Raw genomic sequence first — 24,393 nt, forward strand, 5'->3', positions numbered from 1 at the left:
ATATACGGCCAGCAAGACCCAGCCTGCTCTCTCCCTGCCTAATTCTCTGGGCTCCTCCTGGACCACACTTCCTCTTGCTTTCTCAGCTCCAGCCTCTCTGACTTTCCTATTTTTCCTGCAAAGTGTCATACTCTCACCTCTTCTGGCTACATTCTACCTGACTCCACTGCCTGCAGTGCCTCTTCCCCCATCTCCTAGCTCAACTTCCCTTTAAATCCTGAGGTCAATCATCCCTGTAAATCTCAGCTCAGTCATCACTGGCTCCCTGAACCCAAATTGCAGTGAGGCTTGTTGTTACAGTCCAGTTTGCCTTCTGTCTGAACTACTGGTAAATGTCGGGCTCCCCCACTGGACTGGAAGCTCTTTGAGGGGAAGATTCAGGCCTGTTTTTGCTCCTTGTTGAGTTCCAACACCAAGTACCATGCCCGGCACGCAGAAAGCACTTGGATATTTGCTGCAGCACAAACAATGGGTCTGGGTTTATTGTAGAAGCTTTACAGTCTGGCTTCACAGGAGACAGTTACAACATATAGGACTCGTTCATGGCAACATATCCTTCGGAGGGAGATTTTCAAGTGGGAGAAAAATAACCTTGTGGAACTGGCATAGAAATCAAAGAGTAAAAGAAGAGTTGTCCAACGGAGGAAACGCACACCATCGGAACATTCACAAGCCGTCTGTGTGGGGATGTGGGGAGATTCCGCCCCCACCCCCGGCCATATGCTCGGGAGAAGCCGGGGAGGAGAAAACCTTTCCTTGCCCATAGCTGACAGAAAGCCTTAATTTGGAGAAGATGACAATGTCAAGTTCAGTAGGGCTGCTGAGAACCAAGTGCCTGGATGTGATGGCTTTATTTCCGGTCGGCATTATTCTGTTTTTGCTCACTTGGAGGGGCTGTCTGTGTGCTGTGAATGGAGATCTTGAGTGTCCTTCAGGGCTCAACAATGGGGCAAGTAGTGTCTGATTGTTTCTTTCACTCCGGTTTGTTTGGCTGTGAGCGTACACCAGGGTGAAATTAAACCTAACATCAGTAACAGCAGACTCTACCCAATTGGTCTGAGACATATGTCCATGGCTGGCTCCTACATTGTTCTTTATGGCAAGTCCCTCTCACCCCCCACAAAGCAGGGCTGTGAACCCCAAACTCCCAGCTGAACACTGAGCTTTTCAGCACATCCGAGTCACTAAAGTTGTCCATCCTTCAGGAGAGGCCTACAAGCACTGCATGCCGAGATGGTACACCCCAAACAAATTTTGTTGTGGACTCAGACTCAGCATCAGAAAGAAATTTCATTGAAATGGTAGCTAGGACACAATATAAGTTCTACCAAACACTATTGGTGGTAGATACACTCTTTTGGGAAAATGATAAGCATGTTTGAAAAGACTTAAAAAAAGTTCAATAACCTGGCAAGATACAAAACAAATACATAAAAATTAACAGCTTTCTCAGCAATAAATAACTCATTAGAAAAATATAGAAAGATCTCACTCTGTATGTAGCCTCTAAAAATGAAGTTTTAAAGAACAGGGCAGAGCTCATATGAAGAAAACCACAAATGTTTACAGAGAGATATGAAAGTAAACTTAAATAAACAGAAAGAGAGAAAGTAAATGGAATAGCATGCTCTTGAATGAGCAGACTCAATATTGCAGTCAGGATGTCAACTCTTTATAAATCAACTTATAGACAACATCTAATTCATATGGTATCATGTAAAAAGAGTCAACAGGAGATTTTTTAGGCTGTTAAAAATGATTCTAAAGTTTACCTGGGCCAGTAGATGTGTTGGAGATAGTAGCTAAAAATATTTTGGAAAATAATAACAATGTAGTTGATCTGTATACCAGATTTTAAACCATAATATAAAAGCAGCTGAATTATAACAACATGGTATAGTTCTAGGTCAGAGAACAGAATAAACAGCCTGGAAACATGCCCTCACTAATACAAGAATTTAGTCTTTAAGAGAAATAACATTTCAAACTGGGAGAAAAAAAGCTCATTCAATAAACAGAACTGAAAGGATCACATAACTATTAAGAAAAAAGTTAAATTCCTACCTTATATCTTACAACAAAAGCAGATAACTTAGAACCAGATAAAATTTGAATCTATAAAATGAAATAATGACACAGGTAGAAAAAAATGTGAATGAATAGATATCTAAAGCTGGGAGAGGAAAGGATTTTTCAAGCATAAAAAATGAGAGGAAACATCAAAGTGAAGAAGGCTGACAAATAGGACAACACACAAATTAAAGGCTTCTATACAATCCAGAAACCATAAATGAATTTAAAAGACAAATGACGAACTGGGAAAAATATTTCTAACATGACACCAAAAGGTTAATATCCTCTTATGCATAAAGAGCTCTTACAAATCAATAAGAAAAAGATGAATATAAACAGAAGAACAGGCAAAGGACAGGAATGTCAATAAACACAGAAACAAATGCTCCAGCCCACAGGTAATCAAGGGAGTGCAAATTGAGACCACGAGATACCATCATTCACAGCTCCAAGAGACTGAGATAGTTTTAAAAGTTGTCATAGGTAAGCGTGGAGTAAAATAGGTGTTCACGTGCTATTTATGGGAGAGTAAATAGCACAGGCTTTGTTGGGGCGACGTGGCCGTGCAGATCAATGTCTTCTGTATGTTCCTACCTCTGATCTGACCTGTTCTAGGAAGTAATCTTAAGGAAATAATTCAAAATGTCTGTAGATATTTATGTTTAACAACAGCTGGTTTTTATGTTATTTATAATAGCAAATCATTATCTAAATATCCAACGATTGGAAGTTAGTTAAATAAAATATGGCACATTAATATAATGGAACATAATGAAATGCAGCCTTTTAAGATGTTTCTGAATATGTAATGATGATGGAAAATCAATACAAGGTTAAGATGGGAAAAAGCAGGAAATAAATAAATATAAATATAAATATAGGCTTCCCGGGTGGCGCTAGTGGTAAAGAACCCGCTTGTCTATGCAGGAGACACAATGATCAGGGTTTGATCTCTGGGTCAAGATCCTCTGGAGGAGGGCATGGCAACCCACTCCAGTATTTTTGCTTGGAAAATCCCATGGACAGAGGAGCCTGGCAGGCTACAGTCCGTGGGGTCACAAAGAGTTGGACACAACTGAAGTGACTTAGCATGCACGCATGTGTGTGTGTGTGTGTGTGTATATATATATATATATATATATATAGTACATCCCAATTCTACTCAAAGTGATAAATAATGGATTCTAAAATGTTAATTGTTTTTTATCTTTTAGTGATGAAATTAGGCATGGCTTTTCTTTTAGCTAAAAATTTCCATAAAGAACATTATTCTTTTAACTAGAACATTATATAATTTTAAAAGATTAAACCTCGGTAATTCTATTTCTAGAATTATACTCAAAACATTCTCTCATGTAACTCTCACAACCACACCATGAGGTTGATACTATTATCTCCATGTGACAAGTGAGAGACAGAGGCCGGGGTGAATAACCTGATGAGCCTAATGTTACTCTGGGCTTTGTCAGATCTATCTGACACCAAAATTATGAACCAAGATGATACACAGAGGGTTATAATAGGAAAAAAGTACACCTGCTGGGTGGAATGGCTGTGTAAACCAGTTTGCAGACATGACAGCATACCATGTAGGGTATTCTGATGTTAGGGAATCACTTTTCATGACATGGAAAGGTGCTCTATAAAGTTTAAAAATGCAAGATGCAAAGTTCATTGGCAACACGGCCCCAGCTATGGTAAAAATTCAAAACAAAAGGAAGACTCGAAGAAAATATGATAAAGTATTAACAATAGCTCTCTCTAGACTATAGAGTTTTAGAGATTATTACCTACTTATTCCAATGGACATGAGTTTGAGCAAACTCCAGGAGACAGTGAAGGACAGTGAAGCCTGGTGTGCTGCAGTCCATGGAGTCACAAAGAGTTGTACATGACTTAGCCATTGCACAACAACCTACTTCATCATACCTGAAAATATTACATAATGGGTGTTGCTTTTATTACCAAAAATGTTCCATATTAACTGAACAATAACAAAAAAAGAACACACCACCCATTATGGCTCCCTTCCTCATACCGATCTACCCACTAAGGCCAAGTTGAAGGCTCACCTCCCCCATGAAGTCCTCCTTGATTTGCCCAGTCCATTCTGCTCTGACCTTTTAAAACATGTCTTCAAAGTAGATCTTTGACTCCTGGCTTTAGAAATTATCACATGGGTCTCTTGGGACATCGTAGGTCTTGAGCTTAATTCCCTATCAAGTATTCTAGAATCCCTGGGTGGGAAGCCATCACTATGTTCTGTTCCTGAGCCGTATGCATGTTCACTGGTGCCAACAGAGCTGCCATAACTGTATCTTCCGTAGCCTGGGCCGGTCTGGGACAGGGGAGACAATTACCATGAGCAGGACTAGTCTATGATGAAGTCCTCACAGTCCACGGAAAATGACAAAACTCAAGAGTGAATTTTCTAAAACACTAAGTTTATTCAACTCTCCCATCTTCTGGGATTACATCCTTCCTACTCTTCAGTGGTAAAACATTCATCACTTTTTTGAAAAGATGGGGTGAAGAGTAGATGGTAATTGTAAAAACTTGTTTAACAATCTCATAACTGGCAACTTCATGTTGCTTCCCCTATTTTCATCACATTTCACGGTCCATAAGATACTAAACATTGCAACTAACTTTTTTGAAGAAGGGAGTTTATTTTTATTACATTTGTAATCTAAACAGTGCTGGCATCCTTTGAGCAGAACTAGAATATTATTTGTTGCCCTTTAGAGAAGGATTCCTAACTACCCAATCTCACATAGCTTTCCTTTTCCCAATTATTTTCCCTCATATCATGTATAATTATCTAGATTATATTCCAGTATTCATTTGCTTTTTTTTTTTTTTAATGCTGTCCCACTATGGAGAATGTATGTCTCATGAAGACAAGGTCTTGGCCTGGTTCATTGTTGATGCATGTAGTAGGTGCTCAATAAATATCTTTTAAACAAATGAAGAACCTTGGAGCGGGAAAGGGTGGAGGAGGACTTTGGTCAGAGTTTTAAAATATTAGAAAATCAAATTTAGTATTAGAGTTATTGATGGGTAAAATACCAGTTCTGGAATTAGTTCTAGCTACATACTAGCTATATACTAGCATGTGGTTATCTTGTATCCAGAGAAACCTCTTATAAAGGTTTCCTCTGGTGCCCAGTCATTCTGGGAATAAGACATTAAAATCAGAGTAAACACACTGAGCAGGATTCCTGGCCGGTAGCACTGGCAGGCCGTATTTAGTGGAAACATACATACAACTCAATTGCAAGCAGCTCTCCATCCCCAGTTTCTGATTAACACTTTCCTCCCCCAGTGCCTCTCAGCTTCTCTTCAAAAACAAATCATTTTTTTCACTGTAGTTGATGAGAAAATGCCCTCTTGTGGGCGTGACAGTGGACCACCTCGATAGTCTCTGAAAACGTGATTGTTGAAGAGAACTCCTTCATCAGACTTAAAGGTTTTTTAAAAAAATTCCAAATATCAACCCTTTGTTAAAGTGGAAATGCATTTTCTAAAAGGCCATTAAACAGTACTCGACTCACTTCTGCATGTCTAACTTAGCAATGCAGGTTCTGATTATCTTGAACAGCATCATCACAAAGATAATTATTTTCCTTTCTAAACTCCTGTACGATCTGCTAATGACGGGGTGGCTTTTTTTTTTTTATCATCGCCCAGAATCTGCCTCCTTTCTGCTCCCAGGAAACCATCACCTGAGATTGACAGGCAGCAATTGAAAATAATAAAATTATGTAAGATGAGCTTGTAATCACCAGCATTTCACGAGCAGCAAAATGCATTTCGCTCTGGCTGAGGAACAGAAAGTTTCTTCCTCATTTTAAATCTGTATCAGAGGTAAAGCCTTCTATTAAAACACAATTCTCAGTACACTTAGAGCCTCTGGCAGACTGCCAAGGAGACGATCAGGGAACCACTGCTGCAGAGAAGCAGGCCGTCAAAGGCCTAGAGGAGCATCCTGAGAAACGGGCAGTCTCCTGAATTCTTGGAGGGTTCCACCCACAGCCGCCCTCACCGCTCTGGGCAGTCTCCTCTGCTAGTGGACACACACACATGCTCACACACACACTCACTCCCCCACACACCTCTTTCTGGAAGGACGTGGGATAGACAAACATTCAGAAAATCATTCCCTTTTACTCTACACGCACACACACTCACTCTCTCTCTTTCTGGGTTTCTTCTTCCTTTTTCACTCCTTTTTGTCCTGTGTTACTGACATCACCGTTGTTATTAAATTATAAACCCTGTGGTCCAGGATCGGGTTAATTGCAACCCTTTTGCTGGATGTAATTTACAGGTACAAGTGACCACTTGGGGGCACAGTTATTTGAGAAGGCTGGCACTCGGCTTGCAGGCAACAAGACAGGCTTTTTGGGTTTAGCATCTGCTTTAGCTTAGCTATCTCTGAGAAGAGAGACTCCCCCCAATCCTGGGTCCTGCTGGAGCCACAAGATGAAATAGAACCTTGAGAGAATTGTTCATTTAAGATGAGTCTCAGATTCACTGTGAAGATTATTACATATGGAATTACATGAAATTATTTTGGTCCTTCCTCCCTCAAAAAAAACTGGTTGTTTAAAAATCTCCTCCACATTGTGGCCTGTCCTTTTCCTGTTTTCATTGCTATTTGTGTGGGCATGTACACAAACACATCGCTCACAGTGGCAGGTGGCAAAAATTAACCTTATTTGCATAGTTAAATTTCTTTCCCCTGTTAAATAAGCTTTTATTTTATGATAAATATGCTGACAGGTTTTTTAAAAATCTATTTTTAAGCTGGAAAAATTTTAAGTAGAATTTTAAAAGCAGAAAGATGACTACTGTTAACATTATGGCACATTTTCAGTCATTTGTTCTGCGTTCTTTTTTTTTTTAACATACTTGACATCATAGTATATATATATAATATGTCCTTGGTTTCTTTTCATTAACAAAGTTTCCTTTTAAAAAAGGGTTTTCACACTAAACAAACTCACAATGATAAGTCGCTTAAAGAATTTTGTTCTCAAAGCCCAAAGAAGTGTTCTGTATTTTCCCTTGTCTCCTGATCTGAACACAAGGAATGTTTTTCATGCCATCTCTTTGCCAACCCTACCCCAGCACTCAAACACGTACTGTGAAGACAGATAGTCCCTAAGACAAACCAGGCTGTCTGGGTTCATCGTTGGGCAGAGGGGAGACACAAACCCGGGTCGGGGGAGAAGAAAGAAGGTGGGTGGGGGTACATGGCAACAGCTGGGAAACACTGGGCTTTCACCAGGGACCCCAAGGCCCGGGGCCTCAAGATGAGCATGTGAGTTAGCATCCTGGGAAGGTCTGTGGGTGGTGTGCAAAAAAACGGGAGTGAAGATCATCTTTTGTGGCTCAGATTTGAATGCACAGTCATTTCACATCCCAGAGAAGGGATCCCTTATCTAGTCACACGTTTTAGGAAGTCATTTCTGCTTGCTTGTGACAAAAACCAAAAGAGAAAATTCCCCGGGGTTTGCACTCTGTCACCCAGCATGGCTTGAAGCAGCACGGAATTCACAGGAGGGGATTCCCGCCCAGACCCGAGGCTCCCACCCCTCGTGATGCTGTTTCCATGCTCTAGGATTTGGGGCTCCAGTCCCAGCTCTGCCTCTCACTGGCATGTCTTAGACGGCACTCCTCTGGGCCTCACTCGATCAAACTGTGATGTGTGTCCGTCACTGCCCTACACTCTAAGAGGAAAATCAACAGAGGGATATAAACAGAAGGGGAGGTGCTCAATCCCCCAGGAGCAGTCGGCTGGAGACCCTTAAGAGGGGGTTACACGGAGAACCTGGGCCATAGGCTCCTCCTAGAGGAAGCCGTGAAGGATAGGAAGGATCTGAACTGGGCAGAGATGGGCAAACCTTCCAGAGATGGAAGAGGGGAGTGGGGAGCCAAGGGCAGCCTCAGGCTGGCAGAGTGGCTCCTCTGTCCCCAGTGCATCTTCTTACTCCCCAGCCACGTGGGGGACCCAGCTCCCTGCACCCATGGGTAGGTGGGCATAACTCATCAGGCCTTGACTTGCTGAGATAGGCGCCAGGCCCCATTCCCTTGTCCCGGGAGCATGAGCCCTGTGGGTTCTGGCCAGGGAGCTGACCACAGCGACACAGGGCCCAAGCACCCCACAGCTGTGCCAGCATCTCTCAGAGGTGAATTTAGAGCAATGCATCCTTTAGAAATCACAGTGCAGACCTAGGCTGGCCATCTAGGGTTACTCCTCACAGGGCAGAGTAGATTCATTAGCTGAATTGGGCTTGTAAGCTGGTAGATTGGGCATGGGGGTCCTGGGTGTTCAGAGGGAGGCACTTGGACAGAGGGAGGGTGACCGTCATCAGCACACCTGCCTTGGGAGGTCCTCCAGCTGCCTGCTTGGAGGTGGAGGGGTAGGGGAGTGGGGTGGTGCTTCCCAGTGACCATGCTCACCCTTATCAGCCCTGTGTCCCAACGGTTCTTTCCTGGAGGCGACAGCCCCGGCTGCCACCTACACACCATCCTTGCATCGTCTACATCATGCAGTGAGGCACTGCCCAGGAATGTGGACGTAGGGGAGGCAGATGAACTCAGCTTTCACACAGATGAACTTTGTCTGAATTCCTGCAAGGCAGGAATGACCCTGCCCCCCACTTACAGGCCTGTTAGAGGCAGTACGTAGAGCAGCAAAGCTATTATTAGTGTTATTATACGAGGTGGCTCTGTTCCAAGAGATGAAGTAACCTGCCCAAGATTTCATCATTCCTAGGTGGCCCTGCTACGCTGAGCTCAGACCCATATGGAAGTGAAGGCCACGGCTCTCGAGCACAAGGTCTCACTACTACTTCAGGAGCCGAGATGCTGCCCAGAAATGTGGATGTGGGGGACGGCACTGATCTCAGAGTCAGACTGCACACTCACTTGAGAATGGGTCACAGCAGAGAGGGCAAGGTCACCCTAAGGACAGAATTCTCATACTAAAGGCCTTCGTACTGTGGCAGAAAAAACATGTCAACTAGCCCTAAGGCTGCAAACCACAGAGGAAGGGGCCGAGCTGGGGACCGATCAGCCCAGCCCTATTCTCTGTCCCTACCCCTGGCATCTGGTCAGTTCTACAGGTGGCTGCTTGGGCTAGGAAGGTATAATCATGGCTCAGAGACACTGACCTTTAAGGCCATCTGCCAACCTCCTGTCTTCACAGCAGAGTCACCACACAGTCTCCTGATACTCAACTTCCTGCATGATGTGCCTTTAAGGGAGAAATTTGTCCAGCAGCCACAGGAGCATCTGGTCTACCGGGTGTCACGCTTTCAGTGAAAATCACCCAAACGCCACGACCTGGAGGTGGTTCAACTCTGGGGAAGCTGCCAGTCCTGCAGAAAACCCCCTGCATGGAGAGCTTGTGTGACAACCCCAACTCATGGGGATACTCCCAGTTGGCCAGCTAACACCCTCACTTGCTGCCAGCTGTCCCCAGACACCACAACACTCAATGTCCGTCCACAGGAGAGTGGACACACCAACTCTGGTACATGCCATGGAACCCTATTGAGCAATAAAGAAAGAACTACTTGGGGGAATGTCAACATGGATAAATCGCACCTGGGGTGGGTTGAGTGAAACCAGTGGGTACCAGGGTATATACTACATGCTTCCATTCACACGGAGTCACACAGCAGTCAGAACTCATCTCTGGTGACTGACATCAGAAAATGTTCAGGAGAAGGGGGCTTGCTTAGAGGAGGCACACGGGAACTTTTTGGGGTGATGAAATGTTTTACATTTTCCTTTGGATGGTGGCTCCAGAGGTATATACAGTTATCAACACTCAGTGAACTGAACACGTATGGTCTGTGGATTTTATTGTGCTGCCTCAACTGTTACACCTCAAATAAAACACATACGTATATAATAATACATACAATGCCCAGCAAAGGCTAAGGTATACAAATTGTTGAACTGTTAAAGTGAGTGACTTTTTGCCTCTAAGCAAATGATTTAAAGAATTTATTAGGAGAGCCAGTTTAGAATCTCTTCTTTTTATTGTGGTAAAAACATATAACATAAAATTTACCATTTTAACCAGTAAGGTGTACAGTTCGGCAGCATTAAATACAGTCACACTGCTGTTGCTGCTGCTGCTAAGTCGCTTCAGTCGTGTCCGACTCTGTGCGACCCCATAGACGGCAGCCCACCAGGCTCCCCCGTCCCTGGGATTCTCCAGGCAAGAACACTGGAGTGGGTTGCCATTTCCTTCTCCAATGCATGGAAGTGAAAAGTGAAAGTGAAGTCGCTCAGTCGTGTCTGACTCCTAGCGACCCCATGGACTGCGGCCCACCAGGCCCCTCGATCCATGGGATTTTCCAAGCAAGAGTACTGGAGTGGGTATTGTCCAAATATTATCACCATCCATTTCCAGAACTTTGTTATCTTCCCAAACTAAAACTGTGCCCACCAAACAACAGCTCCTCATTCCCCTCTCCCCCAGCCTCTGGCAACCACCATTCTCTGTCCTGTCTTTATAAATCTGATTACTAAGTACCTCATATATGTAGAATCATACAATTTGCTGTTAAGTCTCTAAGCTGTGTCTGACTCTTTGCGACCCCATGGACTGCAGCATGCCAGGCTTTCCCTATTCTCCACCATCACTTGGAGTTTGCTCAAGTTTTTGTCCATTGAGTCCATGAGAGTTTATGTCCATGAGATGCTATTTAACCATCTCATCCTCAAACAATATTTTTATGACTGGCTTATTTCACTTGGCATAATGCCTTCAAGGTTCAACCATGTCACAGCAAGTGTCAGACTTTTCTTCCTTTTTAAGGCTGATTAATACTCCACTGTATAACACATTTTATTTATCCATTCATCCACGGATGAATACTCGGGCTGCTTCTGCCTTTTGGCTACTGTGAATAATGCCGCTATGAGTGTGGGTGTACAAATATCTGAGTCCTTGCTTTTACTTCTTTTGGATATTTACCCAGAAGCAGAATTACAGAATTGTATGATAACTTTATGTTTAATTTTTTGAGGAACCTCTATTCTGTTTTCCTTGGTGGTCACACCATTATATTGCCACCACCAAAAACCATCAGGGTTCTGATTTCTCCACATCCTCACCAATACTTTTTATTTTCTATTTTTTAAAGAATTATAGTTATCTTATCTCATCATGGTTTTGATCTGCATTTTCCTAATGATTAGTGATACCGAGCATCTTTTCATGGGCTGGTTGGCTCTTGGTATATCTTCTTTGGAGAAATGTCTGTTCACGTCCTTTGCCCATTTTTAAAATCAAGCTGTTCGCTTGTTGTTGAGTTGAAAGTAAATAAGTTTTATTTGTAACTATGTGCAGTACTGAGTGAGGAGGGCATGGCAACTCACTCCAATATTCTTGCCTGGAGAATCCCATGGACAGAGGAGCCTGGCGGGCTACAGTCCATGGGGTCTCAAAGATTCGGACACTACTGAAGCGACTTAGCACACATGCACGCAGGACTGAGAATCCAGTCTCGTCCCCACCACTGTCACATGCTCAGTCCCTAGAGGTCAATCTCATGTCCCTGTCCCTGTCCCCAGTGGCTCCTAGGTAACACAGCACAGGAGCCAAGGGTCAGACAGGCGAACTGCTTTTCCTAGGACCCTTTCCCTAGGACCAAGGAGACCATACCTGGCCTAGGTGTCTCTTCCAGATATCAAAAAATGCTTCTGAAGATCAGACGTCCAGGGAGGCTTACCTAGAATAAAAACAGCTGGCAGCTACAGCTCTCCAATCGCAATTTCACAGTCCAGTGGGCGCCCACCCCTCCCCCACAGCCTCCCCAGGAGCCTTCCCCAACAAAGAGGGCTTTCTGTGGTTTCTGCAGAATCTGGGAGAGAAGTTTTAAATTCTGAGGTAGGAGCCTGAGCAGGGTCGCGGCTCTGGAATGCCCTTTTTGCTTGGGGATATGAGGGAGAGCGCAGGGGAGAGGCAAGGGCTGTCACCACAGCCCATCTGGAAACCCAGGGCTGAAACCATTGCTACCAGAGGATGGTTCGGTTCATGTGGCTTTATCTCAGCAAGGCAGTAGTCCCAGCTGCTTTCTTACTAGTCTCTCCACTGCTGCCGGTGACCTTCCCTCACGTCCCAGTCACTGGTGTCTTCCAGCATGTCACACAACCCACGTCCCTTCCTTCCTGAAAACCCCATGGGCTTCTGCATGGCCTGACTTCTGCCCCAGGGGTCCCAGAGCACCCTCATAGAGACCTGGGGCCGGTGAAAGAGAGAGGTGGTGATTTTGTGGAGAGGGGAAAAAGGGACTTCCATAAACCACAGTTTCTATAAAAATCATTTTTTTCCTCCTCTGGGGTAAAGGAGGAAATGTCAGATCCCAGTACCATTTAATTGTGGAGAAAGGCATTTTCTTCCACAGTGCATGAAGCCACCCCGGTGCTCTTTTTTTTTTTCTTTTCCTGCAATGTGTGGCCATAGATCGGTAAGTTGAGAAGCTTCGGAGCTTCTACTTGGCACACCCAGGTTTCAGCAAGAAAAAAGTTCCTTTCACAGTTTGAATATTATTTAAGTTTTGATGATTAAAGCTGGCTGGAGCAGCATGAACCGAATAGATTACAGTGCTCTGCGTACAGCAGGCTCTTCGCTAGCAAGATCAGCCAGACACACAGGCTGCCTGCAGCCTCCGGGTCTCACTGACACGGCTTCCAAAATGTAACACACTTCCCAGATGCCGTGGCCCTGACCTCTTGGTTTGGAGAGACAGAATCAGAGCATGGTCATCTTATACTTCTTCAGATCAACCAAACAAGTGAGCTCAATGGCAAAATAGCCTACCGCAACCAAATCAGTGAATTCAATGGCAAAATCACCTATGCATGGCTTATGAAGTCAGAATAGTGCAGAACTGCAACAAAAGGGCCTCATATTTCTTGTGCTAAGACCCTCAAGCTCTCACTCAGCATCAGAGAGCTAATTGGAGATGCACACAAACACAGAGGAGGAGCCCCTCGTCACAGCACCCCCCGACATGGCAATCGTTTCCTGGACAGGACAGAGCAGACCAGGCAGCTGTCCCTGGTACAGTGAGCACCATCAGACCAGCTACAATTCAGTCTGCCTGTTGTCCCAAAGGAGGAGAGGCTGGCCTCACTGATGAGGGATTCTAGATGGGAGCTTTAGAAAAAAAGCACTGCCTGTGGGTTGGCAGGACAAGTACGTCTAGGCTCTCGTGTTGCCCTCTTCCCCTATCTGTGGTGAAAGACCCCAGGTTTTTGGGTTTTATTTGTATCGCCCATCTGTTAAGAACTGAAAGGCAGTCTTAGCATGCAATGCTTACCCACAGCTCTCACCACACACGGCTCTCTTGGCAACACGCGAGGGAGTCTGACGTGGCCCCAGACTGGTCCACACCTTCAGGGAGAGAAGCCAAGGGCTACGCTGTCAAGGGAGTGCCAAGTGTGACAGAAGTTTCTAAATGCTCCTTCCCATTTTATCTTGTCTCAGACTGGTAACCAATCTGTGACCTAGCACCGATCAGAGGACCAGGCCTGGAGCATCATTTTCTACTGGCCTGGACAGCCTGGACAGTGGCAGAGGCAACCAATCTAAGTGGCTGCGTGTAATCGTGTTGTGGATGCTTGCGGCAGCCTTCATGATCAGGTTCTTCCCCTGTGGTCTTTCAGAATTTCTCTGTTCTGAAAGAAATGCTGGACTGTCCCCTCACTATCTCCACCTGCTCTCCACATGCCACAGGCTTCTGGGTTAGACTGGGAACTCATGGTTGGGGTCATGTCTCAGGGCATCCAAACAGTGAGAAGCCAACACGTGCGAAGTCCAAAGCCAAAAGGAGGTCGTGATTCCCAAGGGAATCCAGAAAGAGCCACTTATTCACACGATCTGGAGTAGAAACCAACCCACATGTTCACACGGACTACAGTTATAATATGCTTGATATTGTTCTGAGCGCTGTAAATGGGAAGCCATTGAAACCTCACACAATTGATTCTTATCCGTGTAAGTCAGGGGCACCCTGAGAAGCCTTTGACCACATAGAAAAGCAGTCAGTTAGACCTAAGCCTTCAAGATAAACTCAGAATCAAACACTTGTTGAGTTTTACAAATGATGATGGCAGTGAGGTTAAGTGTGAAGGAATCTGAAATCGTACTAATGGGTCTCACTTCCAAGTTTATTTCAAGCCTTAAAATAAAATTAGCTGGACCTCACTTTATTATGTCAACTGTGGTATAATAATGTGAGTAATGTGGCTAAGTGTGTGTATATTCTGTTATTTTAATAATCAGTTTATATTCTGTATGAAAGGGAACACAGGCTCTCTCCCTTCTTCAGAGGTTGGCAGTCACCTGGAGGCTAGGCTTGTGCATCGCTGTAACCTATCCAGCCACCCGTGTTTGCACCCATTAGGCAAATGCTTCGTCTCTCCAGAACTAATCTGCAGAATGGGAATAATGTTACCTACATCACAAGGTGAGCAACAAATGAGATGCCGTGTGAAAGGCATGGTTCTCTCCATCATATCTGCTCAGTAAATAGACCGAGTCTATGCTCATTTAGAACTTTCAGAAAAATGAATGTATCATTAAAATTCCTTAGGAAGCTAAGTTCAGCTGCAGTTTTGATCCAAAAGCATATGCTTAAAGCTGGAAATATGAAAAGAGGAGATAAAAGAGAAAGGTAAGTTTTTGTTTTGTTCTAAAATTCATGTTTCACCTTTCCCCACCACTTCTCAAAATGTTTATAAATATCCCAAAGGAAAACACGGATGATCTGGCAACTGTTTGGTCTAAGCCTTTGACTAGTTTTTGCTTTTCGCAAGACAAGAGAGAGCCCTTCTGTTTGCTCTTGCCTCATCGTCTCCATTTCTGACCTGGCTTCGAAGAGCTTTGCAGGGATGCCTGAAGAAAAAGAAAACCTCCTGCCTGATTTTTCCTTGAGGGTAGAAACAAGCCCAGGAGTGAGGCAGGGAGAGGTGGTGGAGCTGGCCAGGCTGGTACCCAGCCACCCCAGAACACCTGCTGGGTGTTCCTCATCCAGCATCATTTCCTGCCTGATTCCTCAGTTACAGGTTTGATCAGAGGCATGGTAGCCATGCCTTCTCACAGTGAATCTAAAACTGGAGAAGTCATTCCTTGGCTGGGTGAGGGTTAGAAGAGTTCAAACAGGGAGAAAACACATTTTTGTGGTATATGCCCCAGGTTGTATTCATATCCTCTTATCCATCTCCAAAATAAACAAACACACACAAAAAATCCTTCACCCTGCCCCCACTAAAATAAAGAATTAAAATAGGCCAGAAAAAGTTGGAAAATACAGTTATTGCCCTTTTACGGTGGTCTCTATGATTGTGAGGCATTTTGTTTTTCCTTAAAACAACACATTTATGAAATGCCACAAATTAAAAATCTCAGTGGGGACAACACCTCACAAGTAAGTGTATCATGAAGGATGGACTAGGACGGACTCTGCATCGATTCTCACAAGTGCCAAATAAATTCAAGTTAGCACGGGAAAGAAGCAGCTCCAAGAAAATTAGTCTTCAAAGTCTCAAGTCATAAATCCTTAAAGATTCCATTTAGATCAGTTATAATTCATCAACAAACATATTTAATAGATAGATGCCCAAATATAGCATCTAAAATTCCACACAATGTAAAACTGTGGAGATACAGCGACACAGCGACTGAGTGAAAGGTAATCCAAAAAGCAGCCTTTGATGTCTATTACCTGACACCTTCTCTGGGCATAAACTGATCCAGGCAAATAGTTTTTCTATCAAGTTCTGTGCCAGGCACTGTATTTGGTACTGGGACTCAAAACAAACATGCCCAGATCAATCTTTGGTGGTCCTAAATGTATCCTTAATCCTTTCTACATTGTTTCTGCTCCTCAATTTGCTGTTTATTACACTGGATCAGCATGGAAACAGATGTCATTCAAAAGCATCTAAAAGTTTTTTCTCAGCATTCCAGGAGTAAGAGTAAATGAAAGCAGGTAGGCAAATCCCAAAGTACTGTGAATGTTGGACCTGGTCAATATTCTTATTAAAGCTCACAATCCCTCGAGTAATTGGCACAGACAACGTGGTACCTGGTACATAATAGGCAGTGTGCTGTGGTGCAAATGAGTTTCCCAGGTGGCACTAATGATAAAGGACCCACCAGCCAACGCAAGAGACATAAGAGGTGTGAGTTTGATCCCTGGATAGGGAAGATCTCCTGGAAGAAGAAATGGCAACCCACTGCAGTATTCTTGCCTGGAGAATCCCATGGCAGAGGAGCTTGGCAGGCTAGAGTCCATAGGGTCACAAAGAGCTGGACACGACTGAAGCAACTCAGCATGCACACAGTGGTGTGAATGCATCGAGACACAGTCTGGAGTCTCAAACACACACACACACACACACACACACACAGCTTGAAAAGAAAAGACAAGACAGATTGGTAGTTGATAGATCTAGGCTCAAACTTGGATGTACAGTATAGCTAGATTCATGGCCTTGGGCCAGTTGATTACCTTTCTGAGCCTCATCTTCACTTGTAAAAGTGTGGATAATCCCTATCTTGCAGCATTGATATGAGGATTAGAGGTAATGTATGTAAAGTACTAAAATACAGTGGGCAGCCATAACTGGAAGCTGTTATTATTATATTATTGGGGCTTGATACAGGTTTGATGATTGAATAATAGGCAGATTAGTTGACCTCTAAAATCCACATCAACTCTAAAATTATGATACTAAAAATGGAATTAAAAGTTCACATATCAAATCCACTCAAGGATATTTTTAACAATTGTAATTGTGATGCAAATCTTTTTTCAGAATAAGTTCTGGTAGTGAAACTCACAGAATACAATATATTTATATATACCCTGGCATATTATGAAAATGTTTATGATCAAATTTAACAGGAGAGCTGTCTATGGTCTCTGAGAGCTCCAGGGGTTGCTGCTGCCTTCTCCATCATGACTGCCTCTGTCACCGAAGCTCTCCTTTCTAGAGTACTTCTTGAGGTTGGACACTGTGAGGCAGGTTTTAGCAGTTATCTTGGCCACGATGATTCCCTCCAGTTTCATAAAAGAAAACGGAGGTTTACTGAGATTAAGGATCTTTCCAAGGTCACACAGCTAGTAGACACCAGGCACTAGACTTCAACTCTGACACTAAGCCCATTCCTTTAGCCACTATGCCATATCGCTGTAAGTCACACAAGCCCTAAAAGCAAAACAGAAAAGAGATTGGAGAGATTTGTGAGGAAATGTACACACAGAAAGGGAAGAACAAATCTACTGCATTCTTCCTCTGACTGTCTTCTGTGGACTGCATTTTTACCATCTCTCTTCAACAGAGGATCAATGTCACACATCTGTGAAAAAGTAGAAGAATCCACCACTCCCTTGTCTGGGTATATATGCCAAAGGATTGAAAGCTGGATCGTGAAGAGATGTATGCCCACCCATGTTCACAGACACGCACTGTAGGATTTCTCCTTATATGAGCCATCAAAGTAGTCAAATGTATAGGAACAGAAAGTAGGGGAGGGAGAGTGGGCAGTTGACGCTTCATGGGTATAGAGGGTCAGTTTTGCATGACGAAAAAGTTCTGGATATCCATTGCACAAAAATATTAACAATATTGAACTGTACACTTAAAAATGGTAAAGATGATATAGTTTATGTTATGTGTTTCCTTTTACCACTATTTTAAAAAGTAAAGTAGTAGAATATTTATTTGTATATGTGTGTGTATATACACATTTTATGCAATATATATTTGTATATATGTATGTGTATATATTTATATATATATTACATATATGTACACACAAACATTATTGTTGTTGTTGTTTAGTTGCTAAGTCATGTCTGACTTCTGCTGCCATAGTCCACCAGGCTCCTCTGTCCATGGAATTTCCCAGGCAAGAATACTGGAATAGGTTACCATTCCCGTCTCCAGGGGATCTTCCGGACCCAGGGACTGAACCCACATCTCTTGCATTGCAGGCAGGTTCTTTACCGCTGAGCCACCAGGAAAGCCTACACACCCACACATATATTAACATATTGTTAAAAGAGTCTGTGATTTTAATATGTCAAAACTCTAGAAAAGAATTATAAAAATTGATGCCAGTGGGGCCAACGGCAGCCTTTATATGTTTAGGGAGCTGACCTCTTGGCCCAAACCTGATTCCGTATACAACGCTCTGCCATTCCTGTTCTAGCTTCTGAATCATCAACTGCTACAGAGTCCAGAGTCTGAACCATGTGAATTTCATGCAAATATCCTCTCTGGTGGCAAATGAGAAATCTTCCCTTTCCCTTCCTAAAGGTGGAGATGCCCCAAGCTGTAAAGTTCATTTCACAAATAATTAATTGTATTGCTCCTTCCAATGATCAACATACCTCATCTTTTTCTGCAGTTTCAATTTCCCTATTTTCAAGTGATTTTCTTTCTGACCTAGGACTTCAGGAAAGTAAGCTGGTAGCTGTTGTAGAAAGAATCAGTTTGCTTTCAGTGTGATCCTGATCTCAGAAGGCAGGTAAAGAATTCTGACACACTTTTTCTGCTTAACCAAATTATTAAGACTATTTTTTTTTTAGCATATTAGGAGATAAATCCTGATTTCCTAAGTAATAACAAAAGACTATCTGTACAAACTACATTTTCCCAGTTTCTAAAAATTTGGCTCTATACGTGATTTATCTGTCCACAAAGAGATTTCTTTTCTTTCTTTCTCCTTTTTTTTTTTTTTTTTTGCTGTGCTGCTTGTGGGACTGTAATTCCCCGACCAGGAGCAAACCCTGGGCCCTTGGCAGTCAGAGCACCAAGTTCTAAGCATTGGATCACCAGGGAATTTCCCACAAACATATCTCTTATTCTCTAGTAAAACCTACATGGTTTCTGCTTTGGTTTAGCCTTACCCACTGCAACCAAAGGCTGGATTTCTTATGCATGGTGTTTATTCCTGCTCCTACCCCGCAAGTAAGCACTTAGTTGACCGATTATAGAATCACAAGATTGGTTATAATTCCGTTTCTCCATCTGACTTTGAACTTAAGTGCTCCAATTATTTCTCCTGATCCTAATAAGTCAGTGGCGTGCTAATGCTTGCCTTGATATTTCTGAAATATACAGGGTATGATTAGCATGGGACTGCATCATTAGAAAGCAAAGTTGAAAGCGGGTGAGCAAAATCATCACTTGCATTTAAGCAAAGCTGCCTGTGCAGTGAACTTACAATGTTACGTGATCCCAGAGATACTATACACTGTGAGTAAACATATACTGTATTTGGAAAAATAATCTGATGTTCCAGAACCTTCTGTCTTTGGCTACTACTGAATGAGACAAGATCCTAGGACGACGGGCTTGTTCTAATATACAAAGTCCAAAAGTCTGTTGAGCCAGATATAACTGAAGACATAAAGAATCCCTGAACCATGATAGGATAGGAGGGGAAGAAAGGTAGAAAGGAAAGAAGGAAGGAGGGAAGGAAAGAAGAAGGGAGGGAAACCTTTAGTCAATTCTGCTGGGTTGGATTGACATCTCCAGGCCAAAAAGTCAGAAAGCTTTAAGGTAAGCCTGCTGGAAGAAAAAAGAAGAAAAAACCCATGCATACACACATATCAAATGAGATGCAAAAAACTACATTAGCTCAGTGGTGTTATCTGTATGCAATCAGCAATAGTGTAAACTTTTGGGAACTAGCAGAAGGGGGGGGGGGAAAGAAACATTTTAAAATGGGAATGATTTGCAGCCAAATCAATTGATAAATGAAAGAAAAAAAGATGGTACAACTGAATTGATACCGAAGATTTATAAGGTTGACTAAGTAAACAAAAATGGAATGGATCACCATGGAAATGCATGAATATTAAAATAAGCAAGATTTGAATAGACTAATGATATGCCTCACTTAGACTGACAGGTGTTGATAACAACTGTGACACTCAATCCACACCAACATCCACACTTCTAACATGTTTATTCCTAGAAAACATGGGCCAGATTGAAAGGTTCCTTTGGTAAGAGCTCATAAGGAAAATAAATTTTCTACTTTTAAAGGGACTAACTCAATTCTCATTTATCTACTTGAAAAATAAAAAAGGTTTTACCTATTTGCTTCCTGGATATGAGGAGCTGCATTTAGCAGAAGTCATTCTCCAGGGCTCTACTAGTCTTTGTTCCAATAAACCTCTCACAGAACTGAATTCTCAGTTTGGCTTATCTCCTGCACTGAGTACTTGAAGTATGACCACCACTCATTAGAAGCATAATTAAAAAGACACAACCTAGATTCCTCCCTCCCATCACACACAAATGAAAACCAATAACCCTTAATCTATTTGTTACCATGGCTACCATAGGGTATTTTATTTCAGTACAACTCTAGGTATTTCCTTTGGATTGTTGCTTGCAAATGAAAGTTGGAGACCTATAAATTTTCGTTAACTGTGCTACAAATGGAGAGACTGAACAGAAGAAAATGTTTTTCTTAATCATGAATGAATATGGTTTATAAGATGCTTGTGCAGAAAAGTTATTAAAATTGGTTAAATGCATCAGCCCATAAACCAATTTAAATGCCATTAAATTTATATAGAGTTTAAGGGCACATATGCTAGTAATTCTCTGATTTATAGCAGGATGATAAATCAAGTGCACTCAGAAGAGTGTACAGGATGGAGACTATATTCATCAGTGGCACATAGCTTCATATTTGTATAAATGCCTGAAATATGTGACTATTCAAACACAGGCATGCCAACCAGCCTTTAAAGTATTCACCTGTGAATTATCCAACAACGTTTTGGCCTAGAGTCGCGAGGAACAATCGATAAAGTTGTTCATCATGCCCACTCCAGAAGAGTAGCTTTGCACTTTCCATTGTAATTTTTAAAAAACATCACGAATGAGGTGGGCTAATTAAATCTGCTGTCATTCATCCTAAACCGAAATAATTCCTTAAATCTGCCGTCCCAGGGCTGAGCTGGAGATAAGACCACACAACAAGAAAAGGAACTCTTAAGTGACTAGACAGATGACTTTAAAGCGACTGAAATTAGGGTAAATACAGCTGTAACCAGGACAGATTTATCACCGCAAGAGGAGTCCGAATCCCAGCGAAGCTTGGCTGGTGAGAGGCTGGCGCCTGCAATAGTGGAGCCTGACTGTCCCTGAGCCGAAGAAGTGGAAGTTTCACGGGCAGCTGCAGCTGGGCGTCCTCAGCGGTCCGGTCCCTCCAGCGCTGAGGTCTCCCCTAATGCTACATAAATACCTGCGTCCACGATTCGCCCCGGGCTAGCCGCGGCGCAAGCACCGTAGGGAGCCAGGAGAGCGTTTGCAGAGCGGCAGGGATGGAAGAGGCGGCGGCTCCTCACCCATCAGCATCCCTAGGGACCCGCCAACTGACCCGTGCCTGCCATTGGGTTTCAGAGCCCAGGAACCACAACTGGCTTCTCCGCTGGCGGACCCAGGCATCCGAGACTCGCGCTTTGGCCCCATCACCGTTTGCTGCAGGCAGGCAAGCAGGCAAGGCGGCGCGTCCCCGCCTTCCCCGGCCGACGCAGACCTGACCTGCCCGGGAGCTGCCTCGGACCTGGGAGCTGCCTCGTACCTATCCGGGATCTCGACTCTGCTCTCTCGACCCCGGGCGAGCGCTCCCCTCCCTCGGGGCCCGGGGCCCGCACTGCCTAGAGCCCGCACCCGCGCCGCGATCGCAGATGACCCTCGCGCTCTCGGCCCGCTCCAGGCCACAGAGACCCGGACGTGAGCCCTCTGCCAGCCGGCACCTCCCGCGGCAGTCAGGGCGCAAGCCCACACTCCCACACCACACATCTCCCAGTCCACACTATCCCGCACATAAACAACCCCTCCCCACCCAACCCCACATCCTCGCCGCCCCACCATCCCGGTACGCTCTCCTTTCCGCGCCCCGCAAACACGTTGGCACCCACAAGGTGCTAAGGGAAGGGGAGGGGGGTCACAGAAGGTCTGTGCGGGTTTCCTCCCCGTGGTTTTCACGTTCCTCTGCCTCGAAAGTTACTTGGGATTGAGTGAAGAGACCCGGTCCCCAAATGCGGGGTCTGAGGACGGGAGGGGGCAGAAACCCCAACCTGGCTTCCCGCCGCACAGAGGCGCGCACGTCCCCAAAGGGTCGGGCGCGTAGCCGTCTCCAGAGTCCTGCCCTCCGGTGCCTCCTCCTGGCCCCCAGCCCGGCCCGGGCCCTGGGCCGCTCCAGGGAGGTGGCTTGGAGAGAGACGCAAGCTCTCGGGCCCAGCTGAGAGGGGCTGCTTCGGCGGGGGTGGGGTGGGGGGTGGTCATATTCGCTTCCAGCACCCACTACCACCGCAACATTGGCCCCGGGCAGCCCGGGGGCATCCACACCCGGGGGCAGGAAGTTTTTTCCCCCCCTTTTTTCCCCCTGGAGCAGCGCAGGCGCAAGGGCTCCTGCAGCCTTGCGAGTCCAGACGCGGGAGGCTCCAGCCGCCGCCGCCGCGGGAGCCGAGCCCAGCGTTCCGGGTTCTCCGGCCCCGCTCCCAAGCCCGGCCCGGCCCCACGCAGCCTCCAGCACCCTGGTTCCCCGGCGCCGCATCCTTGGCGCCCTAGCCTGCATCTTACCTCCGGCCGCGCGGCTCTGGCCCCGGCCCGACGCGCAGAGAGTCTGGGGTCGCGAGTGGGCGCAGGAGGGCTGATGGATAGGGGACGGCGCCGGCGGGCAGCGGTGGCTGGGGCCGCTCGGGTCCTGGCCGGGAGAAACGGATCCAGGTCCACCTCCTCCTCGCGTTCCTGCTCTCCGCTTTCTCCCCCCTTTTGCTTCTCCTCCTCCGCCGCCGCCTCCCGGCAGCCCAGGGAGGATGCCCGAGAGAGGGAAGTCAGTCCTTCTGCCTGTCAGCCTGTGCGGCTACGCGCGGCGCGGCTCTCACCGAGGCGGCGGCGGCGGCTCCGGCAGCATCGCTCCCCCCGCCCCCCCGGCTCTCCCCGCAGCCGCGGCGGCCGCGGGGCTGGGGTTGGCTCCGGGCTTGGGGCTCGGGCTCCGGGCGGGGGCTGCGCTCAGGCGCGGCGGCCGCGGGGACTGCGGGCGGGCCCTGCGGAGCCGGGGCCGGGGCTGCAGCTAGATCCGCGGCGGCGGCAGCGGCGGCGGCGGGGGCTGGCGCGGCCGCGGCGCGGGGACCATGCTCCCTTCTGGCTCGCTCCGCTCCGGGTACCGTCTGCTTTAGCTGCGAGGGAGGCGGGCTTCGGCGCGCAGCCAGGGGCGGGCGGAGCCAATCACGGGCGCCCGAGTGGGCGGGGGCGGAGGGTGGGGGAGGCGGGGCGCCCCCGGCCGGGCACCCGGCGCTGCTCCTCGGGCCCGAGGGATCCCGGGCAGCCGCGCGCCGGGGCCCGGGGCGGAGTGCTCGCGGGTGTGTCCTTCCGTCCATCCGCCGCCCCCGCCCGCCCCCTGCGGTGGCTCCCGGCTTGCCCAGCTCGGCGGCCGCGCCCGGCAGATGCGCGGCGCTGGGTCCCGGCCTCCTGCGCCCCGGGCCTCCCGGCCCCGCCGGCCCCGGGTTGGCGGACGGGACCGAGGCGAGCTCCCCGGCCGCGCTCAACACCTGAGGAAACTGGCGGAAAAGTTTGAGAACGAAAAGTCCAATCGTCTTTCAGCTTCCGCCCTCCCTATGACACTCCAGCCACGGTAAGGAGCAGGAATTGTCCAGGTCCCTGAAGGACCTCGGCCGGCCCCGTAAATCCTGACCACCGACCCTCTCTTGTCCGTGCAGGTTCGACTCCCCTCGGTGTCCACGGACTTTCCTGTCTACACCGACCCTCTTGAGTCCGCAGGACCCCTCTCTGTTTCGACAGCGCCTGCCCTGGCCACCCCAGCCTTGCATGTCTTCACTGACTCCCGTTCTGTCTACACCGACTTTCTTAGTTCCATCACTTCTCTGTCTCCACGTGCGGTCTCCACGGACCCTAACTTCCACCTTCATAGGAGAGGTTTGGCTAGAGGCCCGTGGCAGCCCCTTTGCGGGCTTATCCACTGTGTCAGAGCATTTAATTTCAGCACCAGTCTCCCCTTTCTTGGTAGATCTAGATCTGGTTTTTATTCCCTGACCTCTTCCCCTCCTCTACCTTACCCCTTCATTTGGTTTTGATTTCAGAGGAGATGTATTCCTCCCCCCCCCATCCCCCATCTCCAGCCTGAATGTAACGTCTTGTTGGGCTACAGCCTGTGCCTCCCCGCTCCCCAGGGCGAAGCCGCAGAGGCCTGAGGCCTGGGTAGAAATTGGGGAGGGGGCTGTGGAAGGT

At 46.2% G+C, this 24,393-nt stretch overlaps 1 protein-coding gene across 1 annotated transcript in view; it reads right to left on the reverse strand.

Annotated features, from left to right (window-relative positions):
• The window catches only part of KLHL29 (kelch like family member 29), a 335,083-nt gene extending 311,779 nt beyond the window's left edge, over positions 1-23,304 (reverse strand). The window contains exon 1 of the mRNA XM_061433195.1: positions 22,726-23,304. The gene's annotated coding sequence lies outside the window, so the exon portion shown is untranslated. The remainder of the gene's footprint in view (positions 1-22,725) is intronic.
• Between the last annotated feature and the right edge of the window lie 1,089 nt (positions 23,305-24,393).

This window comes from Bos javanicus, chromosome 11, assembly GCF_032452875.1.
Source record: "Bos javanicus breed banteng chromosome 11, ARS-OSU_banteng_1.0, whole genome shotgun sequence".
In the NCBI taxonomy this organism is placed as follows: domain Eukaryota; kingdom Metazoa; phylum Chordata; class Mammalia; order Artiodactyla; family Bovidae; genus Bos; species Bos javanicus.